This window comes from Marmota flaviventris, chromosome 1 (assembly GCF_047511675.1).
Source record: "Marmota flaviventris isolate mMarFla1 chromosome 1, mMarFla1.hap1, whole genome shotgun sequence".
NCBI lineage: Eukaryota > Metazoa > Chordata > Mammalia > Rodentia > Sciuridae > Marmota > Marmota flaviventris.
This window is the reverse complement of record NC_092498.1, coordinates 149,217,637-149,231,578: the sequence shown is the minus strand read 5'-3', so window position 1 is coordinate 149,231,578 and position 13,942 is coordinate 149,217,637. Positions and strand designations below refer to the sequence as shown.

Below are 13,942 nucleotides of genomic sequence, written 5' to 3'. Positions count from 1 at the left end.
CTGGGGGCTCTCGGGGACAGGGTTCATTCCTCCTGGTATCCCACGCTCCTGGCATATAGTAGGTGCTCAATAAATGAACGGTGTGAATGGAGGCTCTCTTCTCTACATGGTCTCACGCTCCCTTTCTGAGGCTCAGCTGAGAAACGGGAGTGTGCACTAGCTCAGGCGTGGCCACACTTATCTCAGAAGGTCATTGTCACCCCCAGTGGGTATATTATCTTTAAGGACAGACTGTGACATCTCCCAAAACATACCTGTCCTTCCTAGCATGAAGAGGGGGACTCTGCTCCTCCTCCCCTGATTCTAGACTGGACTGGTCACTTTCCAGGATGGACAGGAAGTGGCAGAAGCGATACCCAGCTAGTCCCAAGCCTGGGACTCAAGAGGTCAGGTGGCTGCAGATTTGGCAGAGCCCTGAGCACCCAGGTAGAGAGGTGACGGCAGTTCCCACCAGAGAGACGGGGAGGGTGGGGCAGAGGGGGACCTGCACCCTGGACCAGATCCTGTCCAGGTCAACACCGTCCACTTCAACGTCCATTCAAGATTCTTCGGGGACCTGCTGGAAAGGAAGGTTCCAGATTGAGAGGGATCCAATCCACCGTCAGAGAGCAAAGCGAACCCCGTCAGGGACCTGTGGGGGGGCCACAGCACCATCTGCACCGGGAAGGTGCTCCCTCCTGAGGCGTTTAAACAGGGGACTGGGAGGGACAGTGGGGTCATTAGGAGCAGGACCAGAAGCAGAAACAGATGTTTGGAAAGGGGCGGAAATGGGGCGAACTGAGCCACACTGAGGTCACAACGGCTCTTGCAGCTGCGGGGACCCAGCTAACTCAGAGCCCAAGAAGTCTCCCGGTTGAGCACAGCCTGGCGGGCAGCTGGTACCTGCCACTAGGTGGCCACACATGCTCCACCAGGAGTCCCCAGGGAGCTCGGCTCCTGACATGGGCAGAAGCCGAAGGGAGGGTCCTCGTGTGCAGAAATCCCCACGCCCGGCACAGCGCCCGCCCTGGAAGAGTGAATGGCCCGGGGCTCATGTGGTCACCCAGAGCCCCGCCCGAGCAGCCGCCAGGTGCTGGAGTCTGGCTCGGTCCTTCTCCTTATCGACCCCCCTGGGAAGCACTTAGTAGCATTTCACAGCCAAGAGCACACCCCGTGCCGCCGGGAGCTCAGCGGGTAAAGCATCTCAATGATGGACCCCAAGGCTGGGGCCAAGGTCAGGCCTGACCACCATACAGGAGGCCGGCCCAGCCTCTCTGGGTGTTCACACCCGTGTCCATTCTGATGGTCAGTGCTCTGTGGAACCGAGCGAGAGAATGGCCAGCTCAGCTCTCAAAGCCCAAGTCCATAAGGCACATGGGTGCAGATCACAGTAGGAGGTACCCCTGACGGACAGGCAGAAGAAGGCACCCCCTCCCCAAGCCCAGCATAGATGTCTGCATTCACGGAGCATGCACATGCAGGGCCGGTGCCCAGGTGTGCCCAGGTGTGCCCAGGTGTGCCCAGGTGTGCCCGGTGCAGGGCCTGCCCTCCCCCATGCTCACCCCCTCCCATCAGCTCCCTGTCTCTCATCCCTGATTTCCAAGGTGGAGAATCAGTTGTGCTAGTTGTTTCTTGAGCCTCGCTCTCCACCTCCTTGCACAAGTGCTGCCCTCAGCAGGAGGTCACGTGCCTCAGGACAGGATCACAGAACCCAAGTCAGGTCCTGAGAAAGCAGAACTGATTCCACCCCTCCCCCTCTGCCTGAATGGCAGCTGGCGCCTGCTGACTCAACTTCTGGGGCTTCCTTCAATGCCAGAGTATGTGTGAGGCTCAGGAAAGCCAGGTCCACGGTGCCCCCCCAGGGCCCCAAGGACCTGCTTCAGCCTGGGGACCCAAAGTTGCAAAGCACCAGATGCCCCCAACCCAGACTGGCAAAGACAACTTTCTCACTTTCCTGAGAAGGATGATAATGAAATGCTTTCTTGGAGCTGCCGGTGCGCCCAGGGCTCTGTGAGCGTTAGATCACTCCATCCCTCCACAACCTGGAGGAGGAAGCCGAGGCTGTCAGGAAGTCAGGGGGCTGCATTCTAGAGTGGGCCCCAGAGTCTATGACAGTTCTGGGACCAGGTAAAATGACTGCCCCTTGGTTCCGTCCAGCACTGCAAGAAATTCTACTCTTTCTCAAGAATGCTCACGTCCATTACTCCAAAAACAAATGCAGAGACACCAAAGACAAATGAATCAACTGATTTCCTGACACTGCCTCAAACCTGAGCCCAGAAACAGCACAAAGTAGCTGCCAACCACCAGGCCCTTTCTCTGCATCCCAGGCCGGGCCCAGTGCCTCCCTCTCCGCCGTGGATCTAGAAAGAGCCCTGGAGTGGGAAACAAGAACGCAGATCTCCATCCCACCAAGAGACCTGGGACTGTCACTCCCCTAATCAGAGCCTCACTTCCCTCATTTCTAAAATGGGAACAAACATAACTCCCCCGTGGGACTGCTCAAGGTCCACAAGGGCACGAACCCCACCTTTCTTCATGGGGTTGGCCCTGCAGGGGCCCAACGCACAGTAGGCGTTAGTGAGTGTTTGTTGAGTGAATGAGGAAAAGTCTGTGTTGCAAGCTTCTCCTTCAGGGGCCAAGGGTCAGGAAGCAGGGCTGAGTCACCGAGTTTCCTATGTCACTAAAGTCCTCGTCCTGCTGTGGGCTGTCCACACAGGAAACACTCCCAGACACCCACAGTAGACCCAGCCCAGCCGAGCCCCAGCCTCACCCAGGACCCCAACCTGCCCTCCCACACCGCCCTTTCTTGTTTCTCGTGGCCAGTGGCTGTAATACTGTCACACTGGGCTTCCCCAGGCCAGGACAACCACCCAGCTGCCTCCCAATCAAGAACTTCGGCCTGTTCTGGGAACCCTACAATAATCTTGAGCTTCGGCTGCCCTTGTGCCCAGCCCTGGGGAAGTCCAGCCTGGAAAATCTCTACCCTGACCACATGCACACACACGTCTATGCACGTGAATGTTCCGGTGGAGTAAGATTTTCTGAGTTCGAATCCCAGTTCTTTTATTTAAGAGCTGTGTGACTTTGACAAAGTCCCTTTACCTCTCTGAGCCTTGTTTTCCTCATCTATAAAGAGGCAATGATGATCCTGAATCCTTTCCACGCAAGGTCAGTGAAACAAATGATGGCTATAAAAACTTTCAACTCCATAAATGTAAAGCACTCATTAAAATTGTCATCCTTGGTTTGATGTTTTTTTGTTCCCCCTAGTAGGGAGAGAAAATAGCCATTGTACACGTTCTAGAGAAATTCATGATTAGGGGCCTGAGAATTGCCTCCTTTGCAACTCGATTGGCCACAAGCCTAGCTCTCCCAGGAGCAAAAGGGTGTCTGCTACCCCAGCCCAGGTGTTAGGACGTGAACATGCCATTGCCACTCTCTCATCTGCCAGTCCAAGGAGGTGAGGGGGCCACAAGATGGGTCACTGAATTACCGTGAGGAAGAGGAACACTCTCCATTCAGAAGCACCTGCCCTAAGCCAGGCACAGTGTTATGCACCTGCAGTCCCCACTGCTCAGGCGGCAAGGCAGGAGGATCAAGGGAGCCCAGGAGTTTGAGGCAACATAGAAAAAAACCTGTCTCAAAAGGTGGGGTGGGGTAGGAGGGGTGAAGAAAACAAAAAGAAAGAGTAAAACAAGAAACACCTGCCTTATAATAAGCATGTCTTGCTAATGCCATTTATGTGTTTGGGCCTATTTGTTACTGCAGACCACCTTAACTAATACAACCTCCCTATTTATAGATTAAATGATTATGACCAGATGCAGGGAATACCTTGCCTTAGTTCACACAGCAAGTCTAATAAAGGTCTAGAAGCTTGATCTTTAGATCAAGTAAAGGAAGTAGATTTCCAGTTTTCAGCCCACCCCAGAGAGTTAAGTGATTCTTGGAGGTCCTTCAGAAATGAGAGGCGGGTCTAGTGAGCTGCAGCCTGACGTGCTCCATTTTTGTTCCAGAGTAAACTATACCCCCTTTTTTATCTGTTTTCAAGTTGCACCTCCCAGCCAAATTTCATTTGAGAAAAGGCTTCTGCAGCTTAAAATAATTTCAAAGTTCCCCTCGCTGGGGGCTTGCTAACATGATCCAACTCTCTGTGGTGCCATAAGACAAAGTTTCACTTCTTCTCCACCAAGCCTCCCGGCCTCAATTGCTGACACAGAACATTTGACTTCACAGAAACACAAGGGTATTTGCTTAGAAAGGGAAAAAGAAACCCCCATGCCCAGCAAAGAATCCAGGAACCTGGAAAAATGACCAAAAAAAAGATATTCAAGTACTCTGGTTCTCAAGTTTTAGGGTGCTCCCATCTCCCCAGGAGTTGGTCCAAATGCAGACACCAGTGCCTCACCTTCTGAGATTCTGATTTCAAACTCTAAACTCTGAGAAACACCATCAATGATTCTTATCCAGGTGGTCTGGAGATCACAGGGCAAGATGCTCTAAGTCTAGTTCATAGCCTTGCAGAGGCAGCAATGGCTGCACAGGCACAGAGAAGCTCAAAGAGAACAAAATAGGCTTTTGGTTTTCCTGCATGTTAGCAAGAATCTATGAACTAATCATCTATTTTAAAGAGGTTAATAATCTATTGTAAAAAATGTATATATATTTTTTCTTTTTTATTATTTATTTATTTATTTATTTATTTATTTTTGGTACCAGGATATTGAGCTCAAGTGCATCGAAGAACAGAGCCTTTTATTTATTTATTCATTTAGGGACAGGGTCTTGCTCTTGCTTAGGGCCTCACTAAGTTGCTGAATCTGGCTTTGAACTCATGGTTCTCCTGCCTCAGCCTCCTGAGCCTCTGGGATTCCAGGCATGCACCACTGCACCCAGCTTCATTTCTGTTTGGCTCAGATGAATGTTACAGGTCTAAACAGCATGGTAGTATAAAAATGATGGCAAGAAGAATAATGAATACCTGGATTTGTTTGAACAGGATTCAGAATCTATGACATCCTGGTGTTAAATGAAGTAAGAGTTCAGGCAACAAGCGTATTAGTTTCTTGTTGGCTGCTATAACAATAAGTACCACAAACCGAGTGAGCTAAAACAGCACAGATTTGTTAATACTACCTACCTTACTGCATGATAAGCCGCTGCGGGGTGCTGTCCATGTATGGTCCCATTGAATCTTTATAATTATCCTACAAGGTAGCTACTATTCATAGCCCCATTTTATAGATGAGGGAACTGAGGCACCAAGGTAAAGGATAACTTGCTTCTGTCACTCACTTGTCAGGTGGCCAACCAGTTCAAACTGACCCCTGTAGCACAGTGCCTGATGGTGTCTTGTGGAGACAGAGCCTCAGAACCCCCTCTGGACCTTGGTCTTCTGCTCTGTAAAACAGGTGTGTTCCTGCTACCTTTATTATAAAGCCATGGTGCAGACTCAAGAGGGTCATCTTAATAAAGTGGCTTGCAAACAGACATGTCAGTGAGTAAACACTTTAGTCCAACCCCATTTTTCAGATGGTGAAACTGAGACCTGGTTACTCCTTATTCAATCAATGCTCTTCCATGAACCTATCATGGGTTAAGTTAGTTCTTGCACAAGGGACTGAGGACACAGAGAAAGAAAGTGATACTCAAGGTCTCCAGGAGCTCCCAGGCTACCAGGACAACAGACAAGACAACTGGACTTTCCACCCGAGCCCCAAAAGTTCAAGTTAAACCTTCCTTCTTAAGAAAATGCCAAGCCACCCCCTTCCTGCACCAGATGCAGCTCAGCATGAAGCCATCCAGAGGAGTCTGTCCTTCCAGAGAGCAAGAGCTACAGAAAAGGCTGCTCTTGAGAAGGAGGCAGGTGTGCAGAAGGGGAAGTTGGGCTCTCCTTAACAGAAAAGAAGGCCAGGCTCTCCTTGGCCGCTTCCTCACCATGTGACCTCAGACCTGTGACCTGGCCTCGGCGAACCAAAAAGTTCCCAGCAATCCAACTTCCATCCAAAAGCAGCTAATAGATCGTTGCAATGTGTTGTCTATTTGTAATTTGGCCCAAAGCTCGTTTTTTCGTGGCTCCTCCCATTTAAAATGCACAAGGATGAGGCCCAAGGGGGGTGTGGAATATTTTCAACAGAACACACTGGCACGGGGATCTTATCCTTCATATGCAAAGAACTCCTAAATATCAATAAAAAGAAACAATGTTCCCAGGGGTGGAGAATAGGAACAGAATTGAACAGGATAATCAAAGAAGAGCGAACCATCAACATTAATAAGAAATGCACATAGAAGCATCTGGATAAGAGTCTTAGGTCCTCAGGTCCAAGGGGTGGGTAACTGAGATGTGAGAACCCTGCACCCAGATACAACGCCATAGAGACTGTGAGCTGGCGCCACCCACTAGGACGCAGTTGCACCCCTGGAAAGGGGTCCCTAAGACAAACACAAAAGATGACCCACTGGGGAAAGCGTGGCATCTTCAAAATAATGACAAATCTACCGCAGAGCGCTCAGTGACTTCCTGGGCCCCTTCCCACGCAGCCCTCAAAATGTATGTTGGCAAAAATAGAAATGATCTGCAAGGCAGTTCAGGGTCGGTGGCTAAGGACCCAGCAGGCTTCCCACCCAGATGGTGGGAGATTCTGTGCGGCCACACGTGCATGGGGGTCCCCATCCCTATAGGACGCCGTGTCCCTGCTGTCGTCGGTTGGTCGGTTGGTAAACAGCAGGCGTTACTTTTGAAATCTGAAAATGACCTCTAAACTCTTTGCCTGTAGACAAACACTAAGTTACCAGAAGATCGGAACTGCTGTCTCCGCGGTCCCCTCCCCTGTCCCTCTGGAAGACGTCGAAAAGCCAGCCTGATACCTTCTCTCGGGGCTCCGTCTTCCCGGGGACTGTCCAGGACACTTGTGTCTCTGGCTTCCTCCTCCTGGTCCCAGGGCTCCTCGGGTAGTGGCTCTCGGTCCCTTGGCGACCCCCGTGGAGTCCCCCAGAGCGCAGCAGCCCCCACGAGGCTTCCCGGGAGTCCCCGCTCCGTCCGGAGCTGCCTGCTCACCAGGGCTGCTGCCCTGAATGGGACAGGGACAGGGACCGGGACTCAGCCAGAGAAACAGCTGGAGGGAGGAGAGGGAGGAGGGGCAGGAAGCGGGCTGCGAGGGGAGGGCGGGTCGCCAGCTGCGCGAGTGGGGGCCGCGGAGGCCGCCCCTGCCCGCGGGAGCCGTGGGTGGCAGCGAGGACCCGGGCGACCCGCCCCTGGCGCAGCTGGGAGCCCCGCCCACCGTCTGGGCGCAAACCGGGAGCAGATGCGGCCCCGGGGCTGCTCCCTGCCAGGGACCCGCTGCGGGGCTGCTTCTGTCCCCACTCAGGGCTTGGGCCTTGGTGCGTGCTGTCCCCCCACCTGGGAACGGCTCCTGCCCCTCTTGGTGGCCGGTACAATCTGGGGACCCCGGAAAGGGAGCGCTGGGAGAAGCCAACTCTGGAGGAACTTTGGAAGTCGCCGGTTCCTCCTGGGACCTGCCACCCAAGCTCCGCCCACGCCCCGCCCCCAAGTCGCCCCTGGGTGTCCTGAGCTTGAGTATATCAGCCGGGGGCCACATCTGGCAAGGCCAGGCCCTGGGCTCCTGTCCAGCTGGGCCCCTGGTCCCGGGGGAGGGATGAGAACATGCAGCCCTGCTGGGGTCCCTCTGAAAAGTCCCCCGGGGCTGCCTGGCCAAGGACCCTCCCTCAGGGGCTTCCAGCCACCCAAAGGCAGGGGTTTGGGGCGCCCTTTGGAACATGGCTGAAAAGTTTGGGGTTTCCTCCCTGGGAGCGAAAGGATGTTTTTGTCTTGTTGTTTGCACTTTTATTTATCAACAGGATTTTGAAATTCAGGGCCTGGCAGACAGGCAGGGGCCTGGGAGAGGCCAGGGCGCGCAGGGAAACCTGTTTATACCCCTGGAATCGCTCTCAGGGGTCAAGATGGAGGATCAGACTTCAGCTTCATGACCACCGTCCGCTGCCGGGATCTGGAGTCCTGGAGATTCGTGTTAAAGGGACTCGAGTTCTTAACATTCTAGAACTAAAGTTTCCTTGACCTCTCTGGTCATCAGATGGCTAGAGGAGGCTCCCAAAGATGCTCTCTGTGACTTGCAGGATCCTCTGCAGCCCACACTGTGCCTTTTTGAACTTTCTTGAAGGCCTAGAACGGAGAGCTCCATTCTGGCTGGACCACCTGTGTGGCCTTGGGCCACTCACTTAACTTCTCTGGTTCATTCAGCCCTCAAGAGCCATTTCCTGGGCTCCTTCCGTGTGCCAGGCCCAGGCTGGTGAGCAGGACGTCCAGGTCTCACCCTAGAGAGCCTGCCTGCTGGAGACTGCCCACGAGGGATGGGATAGGGTGCTCCCTCATGACCCCTGAAGTACCAGGAAGGATCCCCAGGGCACGTGTCACAGAAACACGTGACACAGAAACGAGGAATGGCAGAAGATGTCCCTGTCCTAACCCCCAGATCCTGAGGCTATGCCACCCCCCTGGTGACAGGGAAGGGACTTTGCAGATGTGATTTGGACCTGGAGATGTGGAGGCGAGCTTGGGTCGTCCAGGGGGTGCATTGTGGGAAGGGTCCCTGTGGGAAGGCGGGAGGCCCAACGGGGAGGAGGCCGGTGATGGAGGAGCAGGGAGCCAAGGAGCTGGCAGCCTCTGGTCACCAGGAGAGGCGAGAAGCACAGTCTGCCCTGGAGCCTCCAAGAGGGACCAGCCTGCTGTCCCCTGGTGATACCCTGAGTCTCGGTTGGACCTTGGGCCTCCGGAACCATAGGAATCTAACTTTGTGCTGTCTTGGGCCACCAAGTTCATGGGGATTTGTTGAAGCACCCAGAGGACGCTGAGCTCAGGCGCTGGCCTCGGGGGCAGGCAGAGCTGAGTCAGAGCCCCTCCTCCACCTGCTGGCTGTGTGACCTTGTGCAACTTCCTAGCCTCTCTGAATCTCAACGTTCTCCTCCCCAAATGGGAGGAATGGAGCTCTCATGGGAGACCAGACCAGGGTGGGGAACTCAGCGCGGGATCTGGCACAAGGCTGAAAGCCGTGAACACTGGGTTTCCTCTCCTCCCCCGTTGGGCATTAGGAAGCCGTTTTTCCCAAATGAGGGAGCAGCCCTTCCTGCAGGCCGACTGCCAGCAGACTCCAAGTTCACCAGGCAGGAGGGCCCAGCATGGCGGTCCTCAGGCGTCCTCCCACCCAGACAGAAATCCTGTCGGGGACGGCCAGCCTCTCCTGTCCTGGAGACCAGGTCTGGGGAGGGGGGGGAGGGGGGGGGAGAGAGGGGAAGCGGCTCCCTGGGCTCTGCAAACATCCAGGGGGAGGGAAGCGCAGAGATGTTGGGTCTTGGGAACCCAGGGCGAGGAGGCCAGAGGAGGAGGCTGGCAGCCCTCAACTGTGCAGGAGGCCGCGCCCCAGCCCAGGGCTGTCTTCCAGGCTGGGAAGGGTTAACACATGGAGGGGCCCTGGGAGGGTGGGGCACAAGGAGCCCCAACTCCGAACCCTCCTGGTGAGGGACAGGGGTGGAGAGCAGCCCCAGCCCCTCCTCTTGCAAGACAGCTTTCCAGGGGCCTGTGACCACGGGAGGGCCCTGCAGGGGTGTCAGCAGGAACCCTAGACGGGATGGGAGGAGGGGATGGGAGGAGCTCAGGAGATGGGTGGCTGTCTGCCAGCTCTCAGGTGACAGGAACCCCATGTAGCCGTGTTCCGGGAAAGCTTTCATTTTCCAGCCAGTGAAAAAGAGGCCCAGAGAGGGTGAGCAACTGCCCAAAGCCACACAGCAAGTTCTGAGCCACTGCTCGATCATGGTAATTCCCAGAGGGCTTCCCAACCCCCACTCCACGCGTGCACACATGCAGGTAAACACACGAGCACACACAGAATCATGCACTTGCATAAGTACATGCACACACACGTGGACACACTCATACATGTGCACACACACACGCACTCACCTATACACATAAGCATGCACACTGCCCACGTGCTCACATGTACACACATTTACACTCTCATATATGCGCACACTCACACGCACACACGCACAGAAGCTTCCTGTGCCCCAAACCTGCCCACTTCTCCAGCCACGTGCCCCCTTCTGTTCGGAACCCACCCTGTGCCAAGCTGTTCCTTCTGCAAAGGTGACCCCCCCACCCGGCCACCCTGCACCCAGCCACCTGGGAACCTGTGTCCTTTGAAACCGTGCTTGGACGTCCTCTCCTCCAGCCGCCTTCCAGGTGGGCCCCGTGTCCTCCCACCTGCCTGGCAGAGTCCAGCGCCCTCCTGCAGGCCCGTCTGCACGTGGCCACCGTGTCCCTCCTGTTTTTCCACGTGGCCCTGTACACCTCTGCCTCCCGCCCTGGCTGCTGTCCCTGGCTCCGCGGGGCTGACCCACACTGGAGTATTCCTGACCTGAGCCCCTCCCCAGGGCCAGACACCAAAGCCACTGAATCTTAAGGCAGCCTAGAGGTCAAGGGCATGACCTTAACACACACACACACACACACACACACACACACAACTTCTGAAGTCAGAAAGACCTGAGTTCAAATCCAAGCCTGCTGTTGTCTTGCTGTGTGGATTTGGGCAAATCACCTCCCCTCTCTGGGCTTCCTTTGTCCCTTCTATGAAATGAAGGTCTGTCTCCTCCAGACCTGTGTGTCGCTGGCCTGCGCCTCCTTCTCCTGCCCGCTGACCCCTCTGTCCCAGGGCCTGTCTCTTCTCCCGGCTCCGTCAGGGAAACCCGAGGCCTCCGGTCTCCCATGCCCTCGGGGACTCTTCAGGCCCCCACCCCTGCCCCAGCCCTCGGCCTCCCCCTGACCACCAGCCTCCGTCTTTCTCTATAAAGGCCTCTATTTTCCAGAAGACTCTGTGTGGAACCCCAAACCCTAAGGTGAAAGAAATAAGGCCAGATTGGGTCAGATCTACTGCCCTCAGCACCCTGGCCCCCCAGGGCCCCTGGGGTCACCATCAGAGCACAGGTGAGAAGCCTCCGGTGACCCCTCCACGTCCCCTACCTGGGGGTTGGTGACGAGGAATTCCCTTACAGCCTCCCCCGGAGTCACCAGTGACTTGTGCTGAGCCCCATTGGCTCGGCTTCCTCCGCCTTCCGTCCCTCCCTCTGTCCGTCTCCCTGGACTGCGCCCATTTTGCCTGTGGGAAGAGGGAGGCCCCGGAGCTGCCCGGGCCCTGGCCCTGCCTCCACGGCCCGGATCGGGAGCTCAGAACCTGGAGGCCGAAGCTGGTCAAGGACCCGCAGAGACGCGTGAGGCCCGCGGTCACGGGCAGTGGACCCCGGAGGCCCAGGGGGGAGACTGCAGAGTCAGCTGGCCGACCCGACGTCCACGACCCGTGGGTCCAAGCTCTGGGCTCAGGAGCTCGAGGCTCCTCTTAGTTTTGATGAAGACCCATGTTGTGTGGATGAGTCCCACCCCTGTTCACATACCGTTGTAACACACCCCCATTTGCAGTGGCTCTGTGGGGGGCGCTTGGGGTTTGCTGGTGACGTGGGGGGAGCCCAGTGTGGGGGACCCCAGAGCCTTTGAGGTCCTACTTCAGACAAGCTGCCCCGGCCCCCGCCCACCCCCCGCTCACATGGGGCAGGAGATGCCGGTTGTTCCTGTGTGTTTTCACAAGGACGTGGTAGGTGCCTTTTCATATGTGGGTCATCAAAACGTTTTGGGTTTTGAAAACACGAGGACTTCGTCATAGCAACGGGGCTGCCTTTCCTATTTTTGAAAAGTGAGCTCCCCACTCCTCCCCTAGGTGCAGAAAGTTTACTTTCCTGCCAGGGATTCTGACTCAGAGGCACACGCAGAGCTCAGGGGCAGGGGCTGGGCCCAGGCCCAGGCTCCCCCCACCCACCATCGCTGCAGAGACCCCAGGCCCTGGGCTCCCCATGCCCCCTGCACAGACCTCCACCAAGGTGCACGTCTTCAGAAGAGCCCCAGAGGCACTGCTGGGGGAATTGTGCAGTCCTGTGAATATTACAATATCGCCTGACCCGTCGGGGAAGCCCACCACACCCCCCAGGACCCCCCAGGACCCGGGAACTAAAGGCATAACCCTGGCAAGTAAGGCCCTCAGGATCCTGACGCAGAGCCCAGCTCTTGTCAGATGATGAATACAACATAATCGTAGCCGGAAGACTTCAAGGTCACAGATGGGAGAGGTGGAGAGCACGGCGCAGGTTCGAATCCCACCCCAACACTTACTCTGCTGTGTACTTCATAGCTGTGTGGCCTAACACAAGTGGCTTGACCTCTCTGTGCCTCAGTTCCCTTCTGGAAGTAATAATAACAAGTGAATTGTGGGAGGATGGCTTGTGTGAACCCCATAAACTTCAGTCTGTTTGGGCTGTAATAACAAAATACTATAAGCTGAGTGGCTTATAACAAGTTATTTCTCATAGTTTTTGGCACTGGGGATTGAATCCCCGGGTGCTTAGCCACTGAGCCCCAGCCCCAGCCCTATTTTGTGTTTTATTTAGAGACAGAGTCTCACTGAGTTGCTTAGGACCTCACTGTTGCTGAGGCTGGCTTTGAACTCAAGGTCCTCCTGCCTCAGCCTCCCAAGCCACTGGGATGACAGGTGTGCGCCACCGTGCCTGGCTCATCTTTTTTAATTCATTGGAATATATCAATTCTGAGTTGAGTCGTCTATTGATGGTCTCTAAGGACCACCAATTTATGTGTGCATGCCTCTGTGGGTACAGGGTTTTCTGGGGGAAAGGCTCCAAAGATTTTCAAAGGGGTTTGAGAACTTCAAGTGGTTTTAAGTACAAAACAACCACACACCTGATTCATGCGTGTGCCTCACATCCCTGGTACTCGGGGCAATCTCGTGGCCCATGTTGAAGACGTGTTGGATAGATAGAGAGATCTGTGACAGACTGAAGCCACCATCTGCCTGACAATCCAAAGATTTTATGAATGTTCAAACCCCACTAATCCAGAATTTGGGCATGATTTGAATGACCCTTTAGTCCAAATTACTTTTGTCACCAGGATGAGACAAACCGAAGAATGGCGCTAAGGAGACCCAGGGTGACTGATGTTGAAGGCGCCCTCCGTCGGCAAGCCCAGAAATGACAGAATGGCTACATAGTGCCTGTGCGTTAAAGTAGATGCCCCAAGGAACTGAGCAAAGATGGTGTTTCCTCATTCCACAGGATTTCTGTCTGACCACAGAAGGAATAAAACTGCATTTTAGCCAGGTGTGGTGCACATGTCTGTCATCCTAGCAGATGACAGGGAGGCTGAGGCAGGAGGATCGTGAGTTCAAAGTCAGCCTCAGCAAAAGTGAGGCCCTAAGCAACTCAGTGAGACTCTGTCTCTAAATAAAATACAAAATAGGGCTGGGGATGGGGCTCAGGGGTCGAGTGCCCTTGAGATCAATCTCTGGTACTAAAAAAAAAAAAATCTGCATTTTTCAAAAGATGTTCTGGGATTTAAACTATCTATTTCTTCTGCCTACAGATGTCTCTGATCAACCTCAAAATTATTCCCCCCTATAAAGTTGTAGCCAGATCAGTCAGAAACATACACGCACATTTTAAAATTCAGATGTAAAAATCAGGGAAGAAAGCTGTCTTTTCCAAATGTCAGTAGCAGAGCTGTGTGAATGGGCACCCCCCCACACACACTGGTGGGGTGGACGGGAGCCAGAGGAGGAGCCCAAGCTCAAGCTCTGAGTCTTGGGGGCATCTACACCCGGAGCACTTGCAGAACTCCATCCCAAGGAAACCGTGTGACCTGTGCTCACAGATTTATCCACAATCACGTCCTGCCCTGGAACTCTGTCATGTAGATAACACCAGCACCCCGCTGCCTGACAGATGGATCCCAGCGAAGAATCCAGAAACAGCATGAAAATCAGTTCAACAAGTCGCAGCTTTCCTACAGGAAACACGGGATCCTATCCTAAAATCGTATCTCGAA

At 54.5% G+C, this 13,942-nt stretch overlaps 1 protein-coding gene across 2 annotated transcripts in view; it reads right to left on the bottom strand.

Moving 5' to 3' along the window:
* The window catches only part of Cmklr1 (chemerin chemokine-like receptor 1), a 35,002-nt gene extending 27,863 nt beyond the window's left edge, over nucleotides 1-7,139 (bottom strand). Inside the window, exon 1 of one of the 2 annotated variants that reach the window (XM_027923203.2) lies at nucleotides 6,853-7,139. The gene's annotated coding sequence lies outside the window, so the exon portion shown is untranslated. Of the gene's footprint in view, nucleotides 1-254; nucleotides 339-6,852 lie in introns of those variants that run through there. The other variant, XM_027923204.2, reaches the window with a different exon arrangement.
* Nucleotides 7,140-13,942: the final 6,803 nt, after the last annotated feature.